The sequence below is a fragment of the Lissotriton helveticus genome, chromosome 3_1 (assembly GCF_964261635.1).
Source record: "Lissotriton helveticus chromosome 3_1, aLisHel1.1, whole genome shotgun sequence".
NCBI lineage: Eukaryota > Metazoa > Chordata > Amphibia > Caudata > Salamandridae > Lissotriton > Lissotriton helveticus.
In genome coordinates this window covers 1,194,405,933-1,194,426,500 of record NC_136061.1, presented here as the reverse complement: position 1 = coordinate 1,194,426,500, position 20,568 = coordinate 1,194,405,933, and positions in this window count along the sequence as shown.

Sequence of the window (20,568 nt, the reverse complement as noted above, 5' to 3'; positions counted from 1 at the left end):
TCAGGCCTTCTTTCGTCCAGACTCTCTCTGGCCCCCATGCATGGGTACGCCCCCAACTCCCAAACCCGAGATCAAAAGCCTCGGTCTATGGCTAGACCAAAATCTCACCATGCACACCCAAGCAAGGAAAACGGCTGGAGTCTGTTTTGGTCTCATGCGCTCCACCCGGAAAATCCTACCACTGCTCCCTTTCCAATCAAGGAAACTTCTGATCCAGGGCCTAATTTTGTCAAGGCTGGATTACGGAAACGCATTGTATTTGGGCGCACCGCGGAAATTTACAACTAAATTACAGGTGGTGCAGAATGAGGCCGCTAGGATTCTGACCAACACCAAGTGCCGCTGTTCGGCCAAACCAGCCATCAGAGCACTGCACTGGCTACCCGTCGTGGAAAGAGTGCAGTTTAAGGCGCACTGCCTAACGCACAAAATCCTCAACGGAAAAGCCCCTCCCATCTTCAAAGACCTGGTGACTCCTTACACCACCTCCAGACCCCTCCGATCCTCTAACGCCCACCTTACTTTGCCACCTAAGATCAAAAGAGCACGTTCAGGAGGTCGACGTTTTTCGTACAACATCTCCAAATTATGGAACTCCCTTCCATCTGACCTCCGCGCACAACCCAACCTTCTGACATTCTGAAAATCTCTTAAGACTTGGCTGTTCCCGTGAGCTTCCCTTCTTGATTCCATCTGTACTTGTTCAGCGCTGGGACGCTCACGGGCAGCCATGCGCTTTAGAAATCCGGTAACATTAACATTAACATTAACATTAACATCGATGTTTGTGTTGTCGATATTGTTTATATCGATGTTTTCGATGTGCCTAATTTTATTTTAATGTTATCAATATTTTTGTCATCAACATTTCTTTAGATGATATTTTTTTATTGATGTTAGTGTCATTTCTGTTTTGTATATTGAGTGTCATAATTTTTGTATACGATATTGTTGTCTCGATATCTTTGTAGTTAGATGTTATTGGAGTCGATGTTGTATCAGTGATCCACTTCCAAGCATTCAAAGCCTCATACTGTATTAGTCTATGGGGAGGTTTCATGTCATACAATACTCTCCATATGTTTTCAATGACTCTCAAATTGAATGTGCCACATTGTGGAAATCTTAATGGTCCTACCAGTGATCTTATGCCATTGAACAAGCCACAAACGTGTGTGAAGTCCTATGTTTGTCACCATAACATTACCTGCCATACTCTCCGGTGGAGCTTCCTTCCCCTCACGGACAGGAACTTGAACAACACCCCTCATCAAATCTCTAAGGCTCTGAAACATTTCATGATTACAATGGTTTAGCAATGAAAATAAATAAATCTCAATTCAAATATGCAGTATTATAGTCTAAATCAAAATTCAAAACAGATCGACACTTGCATCCAATCCCAGCACAGTTATTTTTCACGTGGACTTATCACAATTTGACACTTGATGGCATAACAACCAATCCCAGAGCGGCACTTCACACCAACTGACCTGTACCAGCATGGTACTCCCTGATGTAATTCTCACTCCTCACATTTGTTCACCCTCCTTTACAATTTGTTTGTATGTCAACTACCACAAACAATAAAATAAATACAATTAACAAACACCTCTTTTCTGCTCCGCTAAAGAATTCAAACTAATTACCCACACAAGAAACAGCCTAAAATTGCACTTGCCAAATTCCACTCACAAACACAGAAAACATTTTGACCAGCGGGAAACCACCCTGACTAATCTAGCTTCCCGTCTGCACAATAAGTTCTGCTAGCAATATTCACTATGAGTCCAGTCACAACAATCAGTGACAAGTCCGTCCCTCATTTATTTGGCTGATGCTACCTCATGAACCAACATCACAAAACTTAGTAGACAATCACTTTTGTATCTATCAAAACCAACGATCCTCAAAGTTGGGCCATGGATTTTAGGAGCATTGGTAATTGCGTCTGGTTAAGGTTCATTCAGGTATCGACCTCCCATGACTGAAACATCCTCTGCCATCCTTGATGGAATGGGGATTCTTGAATCTCAAATGTTGGATGTAATCATCATACAAAACCTTCAACTGGTCATATGGACCTTTTTTTGATGAATTGGAGAGAGATCTATGGGCAATCATTTCCATATATTTCTGTAAACAGTGAAGACTAATGGAGCTCCACAGGAATTTGTATGAGTTTTAAAGAATTTATTAACAAATTTAGATAAATCAAGGAAATTAATTCATTAAACATTCAAATGTAAGCATTATTATTGCAAGTTAAAATGGTCTAAGAGCTTATATTTCATGAGAAGGAAATGTAGAGCAGTAACAAAAACTACACAAAGAAAACAAAATATCCAAAAAGTGTGTTACATGAAGGAAACTCAGACTCTAAATTAGGCCTGTATAAGACACGAAAAGGCATTTGGCAAGGTGACAGCTTCAGAAAACCAAATAAAGGTCTCTGAAGAGAAAGTGTGCCTTTGCGCTTGGGCACTGCAGATCAGCAGACGTAAGGAGGATCTTGTCAGTTCAAAACAAGCAGACATCTCTTCTCTAGTCTAAGGTACAGACACTATTATTATTCAACAAAGCACTAGTTTCCAACATTACATCTTGTTCAATCATATTACTCGAGACTCTGGGAATGGGTAAACACCCTCTTTTTTCTGGGCAACACAGGAGTCTATATATGGCTATGTCCTTGAATTGTTACACTGGTCTTACTGTCAGGTAAGGTCAGCTCTTCCCACGAGTCGCTCTCCCAACCTGGCACCTTTTTCTTTTGAAGAAAACTTCACTATCAGTTGTTTAATGCATAACAATAAACTATTCACCAGCAAGCTGAAGGCATCTGCAAATACACATGTCAGTCAATAGAGTATGCAGTTGCTATCAGGAGAAGTGAAAAATGCAACAGTGATAAGGTCAGTGGTGACATGAAAAACCAGATCGGGGGATCTGATTGCTTAGAAGCAATGGCCCTCACACACCCAAATGGGTGTCATGCTCCATCATAGCGGTACAAAAGGGGGTGGTCTTGATGGATGGAGCATCTGAACCAATCAAACACTCAAACCCAGTCAGCAGATCTGGGTTTAATCCATCACCGTTCTTTAGCCCACTCTGCCACCCCAGTTCAGACATGGCCATATGCAAATCAGTCTGACCCTGTGCCTCATGGGAACAGTCCAGCCCGAACTGCCAAGCCATGCCTTCCCTGGACCGGAAACAAGCATCCTAGGACCAGTTTCTGACATTTCAGCAGTCTTCAGCCAGAGTTGCTTGAATCCAATGGCAAAGTGAGCAAGGGACTCACGACTGAGCATACCCTGCCAACTTATGGCAAACAAAGCGGTACAAAAGGGGGTGGTGGTAATGGACGGATCATCTGAACCAATCAAACACTCACACCCAGTCAACAGATCTGAGTTTAATCCATCACCGTTCTTTAGCCCACTCTGCCACCCCAGTTCAGACATGGCCATATGCAAATCAGTCTGACCCTGTGCCTCATGGGAACAGTCCAGCCCGAACTGCCAAGCCATGCCTTCCCTGGACGGGAAACAAGCATCCTAGGACCGGTTTCTGGCATTTCAGCCATCTTCAGCCAGGCTTGCTTGAATCCAGTGGCAAAGTGAACAAGGAACTCACGTCTGAGCATACCCTGCCAACTTATGGTGAACAAAGCGGTACAAAAGGGGGTGGTGGTGATGGACGGAGCATCTGAACCAATCAAGCACTCAAACCCAGTCAACAGATCTGGGTTTAATCCATCACCGTTCTTTAGCCCACTCTGCCACCCCAGTTCAGACATGGCCATATGCAAATCAGTCTGACTGTGTGCCTCAGGGGAACAGTCCAGTCCGAACTGCCAAGCCATGCCTTCCCTGGACCGGAAACAAGCATCCTAGGAACGGTTTCTGGAATTTTTTGCTGTTTTATAAATTGTAAGGTATAAAGAGATGTTTGGCATTAAGGTGTTGCCATGGTACGTGGCCAGTGCAAAGTGTATGCAGTATCCAGCTCAGTAACATGATAGCCCTACGCTGTGATTGCCCATGTGGTAAAGTAGACATAATCCTGTATAATTGCCGGAATCTGTTCCCGGAAGCTGTTCAGATCCTGTAAGATATTCAAACATTTATTTATTTCAAAATGTATTTCTGCAACTACTGTGCTGGGACTGTCAAGGTTTGGCACCCACATCTTAACCCCAAACAGGATCTCAATCTGAGCACCCAGGAATTATCTAGGCAGAATGTTAAGTGCTTTTTGGGCACCATACAGGTGATGGCCCCAACTGCGACCTGAGCCTAATGCCCATGCTGTGACAAGGCTGCTTCAAGTCCCGTGTTTAACTCTCCACAACTGAATTTTGCTCTGGATGGTATGGGGAAGAATACCACATGGCCACACCCAATCTTCCCATGGTGTCTTCATAAGCCTCAGAGGCGAACTCCGGCCCCTAGTCAGAATGGAATGTACCAACTGCATATGTCCCGATAAAAGCTTGCAAGTCCTTTATAACAGTATGAGTGTCAACCAATTGCTGTGGCCGAACCACTAGGAATTGAGAACAGGAATCCACTACAACCAAAATGTATTTGTAAGCCCCATTCGATTGTAAGGGGCCACAGTGGTCCAGATAAATGCATGTGAGAGGCTTGTTTGAATTCAATAGCGGTGTTTGTGGTGGGAATGCTATGGAGGAACCCTTCATCTACTGGCAGATGTCACATTTAAGCATAAAGTCCCTAGCCTGTTGTAAAGACCAGGACACCAATCGTATTGCTGCATTCATTAAATGGTAGCCGCCACTCCTACTTGTGCAGACGCTAAGCCCTCATGTGCTGCTAGGATCTAGACTATTCAACAAACAGAAGAGGGCCCCTGAATACTGGAATGCAGGGAGAGGAGAGGAGGCAGGGAAATAACAATAGCAAAAAACACAAAACCTCTTCCTAGCAATAATTTGTACAAATGGGTGTTACGTCAATTCATCACATAAACATCAATATTGTCGGCTACGGTGGAGTTCCTCGCCTCCACGTAGCACCTGTGCACCTTGCTCTCCCCCCCCCCACGAGGTTGATGGCGGCGGCAGGTAGCAGCGTTTTCGGCTGCGCTCCTTCTGACGGATTTCGGGCTCGCTGACGAGGCTTCCATAACGTCGACGGACAGTTTTTCATCTTGAGTGTTGTGTCAGTGGAACGCAGTGAAGGTGACAAAGCGGTGATTTTGTGTTTGCCGTACTTGAAGATCTCCAGATTGACCTGCAGATAGAGACGCGGATTGCAGACTAGCAGGTTTGCTCCGTGCTTTGAATAGACTTTCTATTTCCTGTGATGGAAGTGGCGCTGGGTGAGAGACACACATCTTCGCACAGTCTGTGCTCAGCGGCAGCAGTGGCAGGCTCAAGCTTAGGGCGCAGGCATTACTGAAGTAACCTTTTTGTTTCTGGTGTCAGTAAGCTTTCTGCTTTGGACTTCAGTGACCAGAGTCCTCTGCTTCTCGCCACGCATTTATTTTTCAGCTAAATGTGGGAAGTTATAAAGATGGGTAAACTTTTGAATGCCCGAATTAGGTCGAAAGCCCACCGACAGCAGGCTAAAGAGGCCGACGCCAAATTAATTGTTAAAGATGATGGTAAGGGGGAGACATCCTCTCAGAGTTCGGATGAGTTGGAGGGGTCCCTTACAGATATACCTACTCAAACTAGCCCAGGTGGCAATTTGGCACCAGTCGAGACAGTGGACACAGTGGACACAGGGGAGAGGTACACCAGCTTGGAAGTGGTTCAGACAGGGCAACCTTTTCAAGAGGATATGAAGGATGCTAAAAAAGTTAAGGCATCGGGGTCCCTCAAAGTTCCAAAGCAACTTCCTCTGTTCGAGAGAGAGCCTACTTCGACCTCTGCTGGTAGTCCGGCTCAGCCTGTGGTTCAGCCCATTGGTTTCCCAGGACTTTGGGTTTAAGCCATTCTCTGGAAGCATCAGCTGCTACAATTTTGGATCCACTTTTAAATATGGCAGCTAATACAATTTCTGTTTCCATTTCTCCGCATGGCAAAAAAAGCCCGCCCTTGGTAGGTCAAAGAGGGGATGAATTGGTAAATGCTGCAGTGTCATCCAGGGATCTTAGATTGGCAGGCTCTGCAGGCTCTTTCAGCCCTATTCTTGATATGGACACCGAGACTGTGGGGGAGTTGCGGATGTCAGTCAAAGACATGCTTAATTTGATTTTAGACGAGATCCGGGAAATTAAAAGGTTCCAAAAAACTGAGTTGGCTGCAATACATCAGCGGTTGGATAAGATTGAAGATTTAGTATCCTCTTTCCCTGCTCGTCTTCAAGAGGCTGAGGGCAGAATTTCTAATTTGGAAGATCAAATGACAGAGGTCAAGAATTATGTTTAAAACCTCAAGGACACTGGAAACGAAATTGGACGATCTAGAAAACTACTATCGAAGATCTAATCTCAGAATAGTGGGGGTTCCAGAAGGAATGGAGGGATCCAATATGGTCTATTGGGTCACCTCTTGTTTACAGCAGAAAGTGGTTCCAGAGTTTAAGGGTGACTTAATGATTACTCGTGCCCATAGGGGTCCCAGCCCAGCCGTTTCCAAATTCCACACTCCCCCACACAATTCTTTTGAACTTTTCTGATGTCCGAATCAAAGAGTCAATTCTGTCCAAGGCTATACAACAGAGACGGTTCGCACTTAATGAAACTATTAAATGTCAAATCTTTTCCGACATGTCTGCAGCCGCAGCCCGCAGAAGAAAAGAGTTTGTGAAAATTCTCCACTTGTTCAAAGCCAAGGGGGCTCAAGCCACTATCGCTCAGCAGTCGAAACTGAAAGTTTTGGTTAAGGGCAAATTCTATATCTTGTCAGATGTAGATGAAGCGCAGGAGCTGCTTAGGGAAATTTCGCATGGCGAGAAGGGCTAGATATTCTTATGCCATCTCAATTTTTTCTTCTCTACTAGAAATACTTAAGATGTGTTCTTAGAGGCTCGGGGGGTAGAAGGGGTGAGGGGCGAGGCGTTCAGGGGGTTAAGGGGTGTAAGAACACAACACCTCATGGTAGGGGTTAAGGCTCTGTGGCCAGCGTGGGGTAAGGGGTCAGGAGTAGGAGGAGGGCCACAGGATGGGGGGGTGTTGGGGGTTCGGAGCACGGGTGGGAGGGGTGGAAAAAAAACCAAAAAATGAAGTCTTTTGTGCTACTGTTTGTTAACTTTCTAATTTTAGGCTGTGTGTTTTTCAAGATGAGTGTAACTGATAAAGGAAAAAAGGGGCGGACAGACAGAGATTGTGCAATGTTTTTGAGATGTTTTTCTTTCAGGTTTACGATTTTGATTCTTTATTAGAATGGGTCTGAAAATATTTCTTTTAATGTTAATGGTTTAAACAATAAGAAAAATTGCGAGCCATAGAAATGTGGATCAAGACTGGAAATCCTGCTGTAATTTTGTTACAGGAGACTCATATTCCAGTTATAAAAATTGAGGAGTTCTCTATGTTCAAATCATGGGCTTCATATTGAGGTTTTTCCTCGTTCTCTGAGTCCCAGCCGGGGGTAGCGCTTTTTCTAAATAAGAATTTATATGCTGAAATTATACAGACAGAACAGGGTGGTTCAGGCCGTTGGTGCGGGCCACATGTAAAATTAATAATAGGCAAAGACCCATTACTTTTGTTAGTTTTTATGTCTCAGTTGATGATAATTCTGAGATTTATGAGGATCTATTTCAATCTTTATTGATGGTGGGAGGGGACATTGTTATTGGAGGTGATTTTAATATTCTGATGAATTCAAAGTTGGATTCAACTACTTATATGAAAAAACAGCTTAAACCTAAATCATTTAGATCCATTTTCAATAACATGACAATACTTGATCTTTGCGACCCATGGCGTACACAAAACCCATTAAAAAAAGAACATACTTGCTGGTCAAACAGATTCAGGTCTTCCTCCCGTATTGATTTTTTTCTTGTCTCTAGACAGCTTAATTTTTGCTATCAGAAGATTTTTCATAAAGGGTTCTCCGATCATGCAATGCTAGTTATTGAATTAGCATTGGCGGAAAATACAAGAGCTCCCAAGCGATGGGTGTTCAATAAAACATATTTGCATGATGAAGCATGGATGGCATCACTCAAACTAGAAATTTCAGATTTTATTGCCCGCAACATTGAAATGGCTCCCCTTAATTTTGTTTGGGATTCCTTGAAGGCTTTTATTCGGGGCATAATTATTGGGAAAGATGCATCAGAATTGTCTGCTGCCAGGAATATAAGGAATTCGCTCCAACAAAAGATACAGGTTCTAACTGAACTAATGATTTTCGAAGTGGGTGACCCAATAAACCCTTGCGAGCTTGGGCTGTAAACTGTTTTAAATATTTGCCAACAAGGGAATTTGTTGATATATGATTTACAGGTAATTGAACAGTACTAATCTTTTAAGTTTGAAATCAACTTGTATGAATCACAACCTGTTATATACTTATTTTGCCACTTCAATTTTTGGCGCAATGGTAAAAACTCATCAGAAAAGATAATGCTACACGGGGGATAGGTTCATAGAAAGTAAATTAATTGTTCTTAAAATCCAGTTGCGTTGAATTCCACTCTTTAAAGATTTATGGCAGCAGATCTTGTCAGATAAACAAAGAACACGTTGTCCAGAACAAAACTGTCTAAAAAGATGTGGATATTTAAGTCGACGTTTTGGCCTTATTTTTGTTTCAAATCCTTAAGGCCATCTTCAGGACTTTCAATCTTTAAAATAGTTAAGAAACCCTGTTTATCAACTTGGTCGTGTCACCATGCCAAGGTAACTGACTGTTGCACATCTATCTCGTCTGTTTTCTTTGGACTCTCATGCACAATCGATCGATCGATTGCCTCGCGAGACTACGCCACTCCGGATCGAGATTAGTTCTTCTACAACAACCCTTGAAATAATTCATTGGTGAAGCGGATCATAAGACGCAGCGACTATCTCAATCTCTGTGCATGAGAGTCCAAGGAAAACAAGGAGACGAGATAGATGTGCAACAGTCAGTTACCTTGGCATGGTGACACGACCAAGTTGATAAACAGGGTTTCTTAACTATTTTAAAGATTGAAAGTCCTGAAGATGGCCTTAAGGATTTGAAACAAAAATAAGGCCGAAACGTTGACTTAAATATCCACATCTTTTTAGACAGTTTTGTTCTGGACAACGTGGTCTTTGTTTATCTGACAAGATCTGCTGCCATAAATCTTTAAAGAGTGGAATTCAACGCAGCTGGATTTTAAGAACAATTAATTTACTTCTTGTCCAATTGTATATTGTTGATTTAATTTCTTTTTTTCTTCTTTTGAAGATATGAATGATGTACCCTGAATGACGATAACCTTAATATAAAATTCTATTTCTATGAACCTATCCCCCGTGTAGCATTATCTTTTCTGATGAGTTGTTACCATTGCGCCAAAAATTGAAGTGGCAAAATAAGTATATAACAGGTTGTGATTCATACAAGTTGATTTCAAACTTAAAAGATTAGTACTGTTCAATTACCTGTAAATCATACATCAACAAATTCCCTTGCTAACTGAACTAAGGCAGCAGAATCCCGCTGGAAGTGTGCAAAATCAATCAATTAAACGAAGCCAAGAGGGAACTTAGCCAAAAATGTTTTGCTCAAAGCGAAGAGATTTTTCTCAGGCAATCGCAAAAAATTTACGAAGAAAGCGATTTTACCGGGAAATTTTTGGCTTGGCAGGCTAGAGAACAAGCTGCTGCAAAACTGATTTGTTCCTTAAAATGCCCCATCACTCATACAGAGACATCTGAGTTGGCTGAGATAGGGAGGATAATGCTCTCTCACTACAATAAGATCTATAGTAGACAACTTAATATAGATCAACAAAAGCTATTTGATTTTTTAGGTAAATATGCACTGCCTACTCTTTCCCCAATAGATCAACTGATAATGGCCAATCCATTTACTAGGGAAGAAGTAGAGCTGGTGGTGAAAGATCTTCCAATTAGTAAGGCTTGTGGGTCTGATGGGTTCCCTGCCGAGTTTTTCAAGGTATTTTTGAGCTCCTTTTCCGATCTTTTTTTGCGATTATTAAATTCTATGTTGGATGGCGGTCCACTCCCAGACTCGTTCCGGGAAGGAACTGTGGTGAGCTTTTTGAAGATGGTTTTATAGCCGGTCGACAATTGATAACTAATACACATTTTTTGATCGAGGCCTTAGATTATTTTGAAACACGAGGGGTACCTGCGTTAATTTTGTTATTAGATGCGGAAAAGGCTTTTGATTTGGTGGTTTGGGAGACACTTTTTATTATTTTACAACATTTTGGGATCCCAGAGAAAATCACAAATCTGATTCAGAATCTTTACATGGGTGTCCGAACCAACGTTATTATTAATGCAGCTACGGTGGCATCAGTGTTAGTTAAGCGGGGCACCAGGCAGGGTTGCCCATTGTCACCTGTTCTTTTTGCATTTTTTATTGAACCTTTAGCAACCGCAATTCGGAACTGTGTAAATATTTCTCCCCCGTCACCTCCATGGCCAAGACTAAATTATATGCTGACGACATTATGTTGTTAATCAAACCTGATATGCAATCTCAAACACAGGCTTTGAAGATTTTTGAAGACTTTGAGGCTCTGGGGGATATCATATTAATAAAAAGGAAACAGAAATTCTGGTCTGTGGTGGTATAGACCCAGAACTTCATTCTCATATAGGTAGCTGCATTAATAATAGACCCAAAAGATATCTAGGGGTCTTTTTTTCTGCCTCAGTTAAAGATCTGTATATACTTAATTTTGATCCTCTTCTTCAGAAGGTTCGTACAATGTTCGCACGCTGGAATCCATTGCCATTATCTATTCTTGGCCGGGTTGCGCTAATAAAAATGTATGTCCTTCCCTTATTCAATTTTTTGTTTTCCACAATCTCCTGATTTTTGCCCGGGTCGTTTTTTTCTAAAACCGAATCTTTGTTTTCAGCCTTTTTCTACGCTAAAAAGATACCTCGAATCGCAATAGGAACTCTTTATGAGGACACGGTGCAAGGTGGCCTTGCCCTACCAAATCTTAAGGATTATTATAATGCATACTTTGAACAGTATTTGGCAAGATTTAAAAATCAAATTTATGGTCAGAAGTTATTTATAAATTTCTTCTTTGATTTAATTTGTATTGAGATTCAGATACCCTCCCCGCTTCAGGTACTTAAATCACCCAAATTTGTTCGTTATAAGACATTGAATTGTTTTTTTAAGAGACGCTCTGCGATGCTTAAAAGATACTCCCTTCCCTTTTTTAATTTAACAACCCCCCTGAAGAGTGTATTTCCACTCATAGGGATTGAAATAAGCCCTGAGATAGTGGAAAACTGGCGGCGGGCAGGGTTTACTATGTTAAGGGATTTTGTCAGGAATGAATCATGGATAACCCTGACAGAGATGGCATGTCTAATCCATCGGAATATTTTACTGATAGGTTCGTATAATTTGATTTATAGAATTTTGGGGCAAATGGACCCTACACAGATTAGTTAACCTACCCAATTGGCTAATGATCTTTTTGTGGATTCACGGGTGAGGAAACCTGGGGAGTGGAAACGCTGCTTAATTCTGAGTAGGGAGGGGGATTTAAGCTTAAAAGCAATTAGTAAATGGCAGGGACAAGAAAATCATGTGTTATCCCTGAATATCTGGAAGACCATTAATACATTTAATTTTACTGTATTAAGGGGAGCTAACTGGCGCAGAATGCAATTTTTTATCAAATGGCTTCTGTATCGTACACCGGCGGTTATCGCAAAATGTATATTAATAATTCATTCAATTGTTTTATGTGTTTACATTATGCTCCGGCCAATTGGTCCCATATAATGGTTCACTGTTCAAAAATTAAGGCATTTTGTGATGGAATTTTAGTTTTTCTTCAAAATCATTATAATATTATGATTCTCTTGAATGTTAAATTAATGTTGTATGGTTTCGATCCAGACCTCAAGCTTTCAGAACAGTTGGCAAAACTTGTTTATATCGCCATGGCGGTGGCTAGATCGCTGCTATTACAGAACTGGCGCTCAGAGCAGTGCCCCTTGGTACAGGAATGGCTTCATAAAATGGAAAGAGTCAGAAAAAGTGAACAAATCTATGCTCAGAGGATTGGAGGGGTGAGAAAATTTGAAAAAATATGGGGATCTTACTTTGATTAATTGTTTCTCAATATTTGGTAGAGAAAAATCAATGCTTATGTATTTTTTGCATTTACGGCCTGATTATGCTTTACGATATGATTATCCTGTTTTTGTGTTATGATTTATGGTGATTTATGGTGTCACTAAAGGACTTCAATAAAAAAATTTAAAAAACAAAAAAAACATCAATATTGTCCCAAACCAAAATTATATGAACAGTTCTTTTTTTATTGAGTCAAAAATGTCAACATGCTATTTATATCTTATACACATTAGTTATCTGTACATCCTAAATATATACATTAAGCCCCAAACACAACTATATACATGAAGGTCATTCCAATCCTACTCATTCCACACATACCCATACGCATCAATCAAACCATACACAACACAAAATACATCATACTAAGATACATGAAACAAAACAATATACACAGAAATTACAATATCTACAAACACTGAAGACAATAATAAAGGAAAAAGCGCTGACGCGCGTTTCGGAGTAGGACAAGGGTCCAAATTCCTTCTTCAGGGCGCAATGGATGCAATTCTTTACAGATACGGGATTCCTCCGAGGATGTAGGAACACAAATTTGCTTAAACACCAGAAGGAGATCAGACTCTATATCTGGATGGGACAATAGAACAATGATATATACAATTATTTACAATACATTCTATATGTACTAGACTCAGCTAGACAGCTGTGGGACAGAACCAGCACCAAGAAGAAAAATGATTCCAAAGGAAAATGCGCAGTTACTCTTTAGTGCTGAGACACAACATAGTGCATACACCCCATGATATTAGTGCTTTAGTGGTATGTATCTCCTAAAGCCAAGAAAATACACAGACCACAAGAACCCAAAATAGAGAGAGAGTAAAAAAGAGGATATTAAAAGGGAAATTTTTAGAAAAATTATGGTAGGAAAGGAGTATATAAAGAATCTTACCAAATTCCAAGCCTGGAGCATAGAGTGGCGTAAGAGGTCTTAAAGGTAAAATAAATAAAACTGGCTGCCTGCAAGATTACAAATCACCTAAGAGATGAAGAAAAGGTAGGGTTGAGGATGCATCAGGACAAGTAAAACTATGGGCCCAGGCGAAGGATCTCACTAATAGCTTAAGACCTGCTGCATCTACTCAAGGGGCAGAGAAGCGACTCCGACATGAATCGCACGCCTGGTGTAACAGATTTAGGAACACTAGTAAGGTGGCATAAAATAAGCTAATGGGCCCAACTCTATTGCTAGATATGCCAGGGCAGCCTAAAAGTATACAGATAAAAAATAGAAATACTGGCTTACCAAGGAGAGCAAAAACGGAGCTCAATCTTTGGAGCAATTTAGAGGGGGTTCAATCTCTCTCCAGGATTCGGGGCAAACAAAACACCTCATACATGGGCTCGGAATCCTGGCAAGGTCTAAAGTCAGGGGAGAGGAAGATATAAGAATACGTAGTCCCTTAAGAGCTGACAATAGAAGCCACAAAACAGCATTCTCCCCATCTAATGTACTTACAATCTAAGTCAAGGCTACAGTCCAATGGGAACAGGGCTGATAACTCAAGGCACCTGGACCGGGCCGGAAGAAGGAATAATAAAAATAGGACTAGCGCGAACATGAGCACAGTCCATAGCGCGAAAATGGGAGCCATTTTGAAATATTTGCTTCCTTTATAATCGGTAGGAAAAAAGCTCAGTTCTATCTAGAGCAGATGTACCTGCCAACTAGAGGGAGCCATTAAATAAAAGTGACTGCAAGGGCCGGGCTCAAAAAATATATACTGACTAGGATCAAGCCTAACCTGCGATTTGAGTTGGGTATTAACCTATCCCCGACTACAGGAATAGTGGCAAATGGTATGTTTTGAGCACTTAACTGGGAGGAATACTTAATAGTAAAGCATTTCGGCAGATGGATGCCTTCACGTACTGCATTGACAGTCACCATAATGTCTCGATCTATTCTTTTACTTTGGGAATTCTTTTTATTAATTTTGTATTATACCGTTTGTATGGGTATTGCATATACTTTTCATTTTTTTATATAGCAAAATTACAGTCGGGAAACAATAGCAAAAAAGCAACATCAAATTTTGTCGCAATATTTCCAGTTCTTCCCAGGCAAACAATCTGAATTCAAAGAACCTGCAAGGCCCCATTAGCTCAATATCCCTTTGCTTTTTATCTAACCTTCTGACTCCTCTAAACTCCCTTGTCTCGATCTATTCTCTTACTGGAACGAGTTATTGCAGCAACTGCAACCATTTGCACTGTTGATTTTAAGCCATTGAATTCCCTGCAATGTGTATGCCTTAACTTTGGTGACCCAAGGTTTGAATCACATGAGTCTGTGGAAAGCATGATTTCACCTTAGCCACCTGTCCTCAAAGCATTTTATGCTTTATTGCGTATCCTTTGGAATCTCTGAATCCAGTCTGGCTTCAGTAGTATAAGTGTTCATTGTGTGATTGAACACAATAACATAAATCACAAACTATTAGAGTGGGAAATCCGTATTCTCCAGAGCCAAAATCAAAGCTCTGAGTTCTGCTAGCCTCACAGTGCAGTCATCTACAGACAGTGTGTAGGTTCTTTCAAGAATAAATTCTGCATCCTGCATGAGCACTTTTATGGGAGCGCACACTGCTGAATATTGTTTACATGGCCCCCCTCGCAACCATCGTCCAGAACTACGGGCTCAACATCGTCTCCTACGTCGACAACACCCAGATTATCCTCTCCCTTATCATCGAACCCAACATCACCAAACACAACTTCCAAAAAGGGATGAAAGTCTTCGCCACCTGGATGAAGAACAGCTGCCTGAAACTCAACTCAGAGAAAACAGATGTCCTCATCCTTGGCGCCACTGCCTCTGCATGGGACAGCTCCTGGTGGCCCCCGCCCTCAGAAATCCCCCCGCCCCAATACACAACGCACAAAATCTCAGCATGCTTCAAAAGACATTCAGATGGATCCCATCTGAATCCGGAATAACGCTCTCATCAGCAGCAGGCTGGACTACAGCAACGCTCTCTATGCTGGAATCAACAAGAAACATCTTTGCAAACTCCAGACCGTCCAGAACATTGCAGTCAGACTGATCCTTGACATCTCCCATCGCATTCACATCACCCAACACCTCCGCGATCTCCACTGGCTCCCAGTCGAAAGAAGAATAACCTTCAAACTCCTCACCCATGTATACAAGGCCCTTCACAGCACCGGATCCACGCACCCAAAAGACACCTCCGATCAGCCCATCTCTCCCTGCTACCGTCCCACGTATCTACAAGATCAGAACAGGAGGAAATCACTTCTCCTACCTCGCAGCCAAAGCCTGGAATGACCACCACCTTCGGCAAGCTCCCACATTAACCCAGTTCGGGAAGGACCTCAAGACCTGGCTCTTCGGATGACTCCAGCACTCAACTGAGTCATCTCACCTCCCCCCGAGCGCCTTGAGACTCTCACGGGTGAATAGTTGTTCTTTAACAACCTTGATTAATTGACTGATTGATTGAACATCCTGTGATTCTGGGCAGATCACTTCATCTGCCTGTGCCCACAATTCAGAACCTTGAGACCCTCACACGTGATTTGCCCCAATTTACAAATCCTAGATTTATTTATTTATTGCTGCTTTGTTCTGACGGCAGGCTGGGCAGAGTCATCAGTATATATGATGTAATCATACTATTCAAGAGGCAACACTTCATTAGGTTGAGGATATTCATGTCCATACTGAAGGCATGCTTGTGTGCGTATTGTAGAGTGAAATATGTAGCAGGAGAGCTGGCCCATTGTATCTATTGTGGATGCGCCTTTGCTTTAAGAATGCTAGCCTTTGTCACAGCCTCGAAGGCCAGACATGGGGTGATGACAATTATTTATTTCCCCTGAGTCAATGCTCTCTCCCTCTCAGCACAGCAGTCTGTACCGCCATCAGTATTTTTTCTGTAGGTGCAAAACTCATTTTGGCGTTAGTGTATAAACGGGATTTATAAACAATTGGTACAATGTCACCTTCGTTGAATGTAAATTCGTGTACCCAAATGACCCAGCAAATATTCAGATCACCAGGTTTGTGGTGTTAACACATGTGTGTAATGTTTTGAAGCTAACATGTCAGCTTGGACGGAACAGAAAATCAAGTTGCAGAATGGTTTAACCCATTCTGCGTACTATGGGGTGTAGAGTCAAAATATCGAGTTTTAAATATCGACTGGACACAATATCGAGTAAAAAAATATAGAATGAACATAATATCGACTAGACATAATATAGACAAGGAAAAGATTGACTTGAAAAAATTAATATCGAATAGAATGGACATAATATCGAATCAAAAATATAGAATGGACATAATATCGACTAGACATAATATAGACAACAAAAATATCGAATTTAAGGTAAGTTAATATTATTTTTTATTTTTTGTGTAATATAATTCTGTAGCGGGTTGTGGGTTTATAGGGGAATAGGGTGGGAAGTAATTTAATTATAATTAATTAAATATGTCATTTAATTTATTGGTATTTATTTAGAATTAAATGTTAATTAATTATTGATAGGTAAATAATTAAAATATAATTGGTAATTAAAATTAATTGATTAATTATTAAATTGTAAATTAATTTATTGTTAATAGGTAATTAATTAGTAGTAGTAGGTAATTTTTATAATTAAATGATTATAATTTGTATTTATAAATAATTATTTAATATATTTTATACAATTGTTAAATATTTTAATTAATTTGTAATTGGTATTACTATTTATGTTATTTATATTTATATCTGAAGTATTTACTTCCCCTACTATTGCACTCACTGGAGTTGGAATAGTAATTTTTACCCCTACGCTATCCAACGCTTTCCCTACTGTTGCACTCTCTGGAGTGGGAATAGTCATTTTTACCCCTACACTATCCAACGCTTTCCCTACTGTTGCACTCTCTGGAGTGTGAATAGTAATTTTAACCCCTACGCTATCCAACTCTTTCCCTACTGTTGCACTTTCTGGAGTGGGAATAGTAATTTTAACCCCTACACTATCCAACTCTTTCCCTACTGTTGTACTCTCTGGAGTTGGAATAGTAATTTTAACCCCTACGCTATCCAACGCTTTCCCTACTGTTGCACTCTCTGGAGTGGGAATAGTAATTTTTACTCCTACGCTATCCAACGCTTTCCCTACTGTTGCACTCTCTGGAGTGGGAATAGTAATTTTAACCTCTACGCTATCCAACTCTTTCCCTACTGTTGCACTCTCTGGAGTGGGAACATTAATTTTAACCCCTACGCTATCCAACGCTTTCCCTACTGTTGCACTCTCTGGAGTGGGAATAGTAATTTTTACCCCTTACGCTATCCAACGCTTTCCCTACTGTTTCACTCTCTGGAGTGGCAATAGTAATTTTTACCCCTACGCTATCCAACGCTTTCCCTAATGTTGCACTCTCTGGAATGGGAATAGTAATTTTTGCCCCTACGCTATCCAACGCTTTCCCTACTGTTGCACTCTCTGGAGTGGGAATAGTAATTTTTACCCCTACGCTATCCAACATTTTCCCTACTGTTGCACTCTCTGGATTGGGAATAGTAATTTTTACTCCTACGCTATCCAACGCTTTTCCTACTGTTGCGCTCTCTGGAGTGGGAATAGTAATGTTTACCCCTACGCTATCCAACGCTTTCCCTACTGTTGCACTCACTGGAGTGGGAATAGTAATTTTTACCCCTACGCTATCCAACTCTTTCCCTACTGTTGCACTTTGTGAAGTGGGAATAGTAACTTTAACCCCTACGCTATCCAACGCTTTCCCTACTGTTGCACTCTCTGGAATGGGAATAGTAATTTTTACCCCTACGCTATCCAACTCTTTCCGTACTGTTGCACTCTCTGGAGTTGGAATAGTAATTTTAACCCCTACGCTATCCAACGCTTTCCCTACTGTTGCACTCTCTGGAGTGGGAATAGTAATTTTTACCCCTACGCTATCCAACGCTTTCCCTACTGTTGCACTCTCTGGAGTGGTAATAGTAATTTTTACCCCTACGCTATCCAACTCTTTCCCTACTGTTGCACTTTGTGGAGTGGGAATAGTAACTTTAACCCCTACGCTATCCAACGCTTTCCCTACTGTTGCACTCTCTGGAGTGGGAATAGTAGTTTTTACCCCTACGCTATCCAACTCTTTCCCTACTGTTACACTCTCTGGAGATGGAATAGTAATTTTACCCCCTACGCTATCCAACGCTTTCCCTACTGTTGCACTCTCTGGAGTGGGAATAGTAATTTTAACCCCTACGCTATCCAATACTTTCCCTACTGTTGCACTCTCTGGAGTGCGAATAGTAATTTTTACCCCTACGCTATCCAACGTTTTCCCTACTGTTGCACTCTCAGGAGTGGGAATAGTAATTTTTACCCCTACGCTATCCAACGCTTTCCATACTGTTGCACTCTCTGGACTGGAAATAGTAATTTTTACCCCTACGCTATCCTACGCTTGACCTACTGTTGCACTCGCTGGAGTGGTAATAGTAATTTTTACCCCTACGCTGTCCAACTCTTTCCCTACTGTTGCACTCTCTGGAGTGGGAATAGTAATTTTTACCCCTACGCTATCCTACGCTTTCCCTACTGTTGCACTCACTGGAGTCGTTACAGTAAATTTAAACCTCTTGCTATCCTACGGTAAAAATATTGTATATGTTTTGTTAATAATATGTAAATATATATATATATGTATTAAAAATAAATTAATTTTTTTTAAAGTTACATTAATTATTTTTAAATGTTACGTTTATTTAAGTATTTTAAATAAGTTAAAATTAATTTTATTTATTATAATATTACTTTTAAATTACATTTAAGACATTTAAAAAATTCGATATTTTGACAGTCTATATTTTTTACACTCGATATTTTGGAGTCGATATTTTTGTACTTACCTGTTTGAAGATAGGAAGTCGATATTTTGGCAGTCGATATTTTTACCTCGATATTTTGTCCGCTCGATATTTTGACTGTCGATATTCTGTCAGTGATCCGTACTATGGAATGTAAATTCTGCCAAAATTTAGGAATCCTAATATTGCTCTCACTTGACAACGTGCATCCCAGTAACAGGACGTTGAGATGGACAATCTTTGATTTTTTAAAGGTAAATTTATATCCCTGGTGAGCAAATCCTAAAATATATGATCTACTGTTGTCAAGTGTAAACAAAGGCCATTGTCATCAAATAAGTGTCATCAACATAGCACAATGCCTGGTCATCAAATTGTTATAAAAGTTCTGCAACCCTGACTGAAAACAACCCACAGTTGTTCGTATACCCCTGGGGTAAACTGCAGCACTGTTTATGAGAACCTAAAGCGCTGAAGCTTGTCAAATATCTGTTTTAAGGGCTATATTTTTGCACACTATATTCTTAATTAGTGCTCCGCTGTACACGCTTTGTTCTGCAAATGTGCATGTAACTCGGTTTATATGTCTGTCATCTAACACTAGACAATATGAATGGTATGGTTTCATTACTCGAAACAAGGGATTATTCGTTTGCACCTTGATATTCAATTTTTGTGAAAATTTCCCTAACTTTCTTTTTGGCATCATTCTTGATGAGGTACTGCTTTTGAGGCTGCGGTGTTGACGTTACTGGTATTACATGAAATGGGGAATCATCTTTCCATGAACGAATTAATAGGTGCGGTGCACAGCTAGTTGCAATTATATTTTTGAATGCTTTGTTTAGGAAGATTTAATCATGTATGGGTGCTCCTGCTGGTGGCGTAACCGTCCATTTACGCTGATTAGTAGTCATCATATAAGTGTGTTCATGAATTATGTACACATCCCTGCGTTGGGCACTCCACTAAGGTTCGTCACGAAAAGACAGACTCCACTGTGCTTTAAAGTGAATTTATTTGCTGTTCATTAAATATTAACGTTGTATATTCAATTCATTACTTTCATTTCTTTATTCCTTGTGTTTCAACAATATGGTAATTTCCAAAATAATGCTCCGATGCATTTCGGGCAGGAATCGCCTTTTCTCAAGGAGCCCTAAAATTCAAAACAGCAATAGTTTGCTACATAGCCCATCATAATAACGAAATACATACAAAACGATCATATTCAACATTTCAAGAATTTAGTGGGTTTTAAACCAAAGTAATTGACAATAATAAGTCATGCTCATCCATGATATATGATTTTGCTATGATTCAAATAATGTCAGTGAATAAAAGTGCTCATTTAAGTGATGAAAGTGATCCATGGTTTAACGCGGGTGAGTACGGGAGTGTGGGGGGTTGAGGGATGCTTAA